The sequence below is a fragment of the Mus caroli genome, unplaced genomic scaffold (assembly GCF_978045245.1).
Source record: "Mus caroli unplaced genomic scaffold, Mus_caroli_1 scaffold_11, whole genome shotgun sequence".
Lineage (NCBI taxonomy): Eukaryota > Metazoa > Chordata > Mammalia > Rodentia > Muridae > Mus > Mus caroli.
Genome location: NW_028227266.1, coordinates 86,384,661 through 86,385,389, shown reverse-complemented (window position 1 = coordinate 86,385,389; position 729 = coordinate 86,384,661).

Here is a 729-nt window from a genome sequence, read left to right as displayed (position 1 = left end):
CACTGTCTGATAGGTCTGTGACCCAGTCTACCCTATCCCACTATCACTGTCAGCCAAATGTCTGGAGTGGCTATAAGGTATAATTCTGAACATGACACTGGAGAGCCAGATGTAGGGGGGGGGGAAATATTAGGAAGAAAACAAAAGGGGGAATGGAGATAGCTATCCAATAATAGCAAGGAATGCATTTCCAGGAATATGTAACTAAAATCCATAATTAAAATATGTGTAGACACTGGTAAGTTCATAGGTATGGGAATCTTACTATTTATCACCTTTTGAAGTATATGTTTTCCTGGTTTATTCAGAATATTTTCCAATTCTCAATCACTGGGTTCAATCAGCATAATGCCAACAGTGTAAAGGACCAGCACAAAGCATGCTTACACCATGGAGATGACAGGATTATGATAGAGCTTAAGGAGCTGACCTTGCTGTTACATAAAACCATAGAGAGTGCTGCTATGCCTACTAGTTGGAAGCAATGGGTCTGATAGGGTTAACAATCAAGTAAAAAGATTTTCTCTCTAAATCATTTGTTATAAACCAAGCATGGGGACACATGTTGTTCAAACTCATTAGATATTAGGGACAAGACTTGTAATTGGAATGATATCTTTCAAAGATTTTGATAGCCCACTGTCATGCTCCAAGATTTTCCTGTGTTCTACATGGACCAAATGGGATAGCCTATTGATAGCAAAGTGGGAGTTACCAACTCTGGATCTT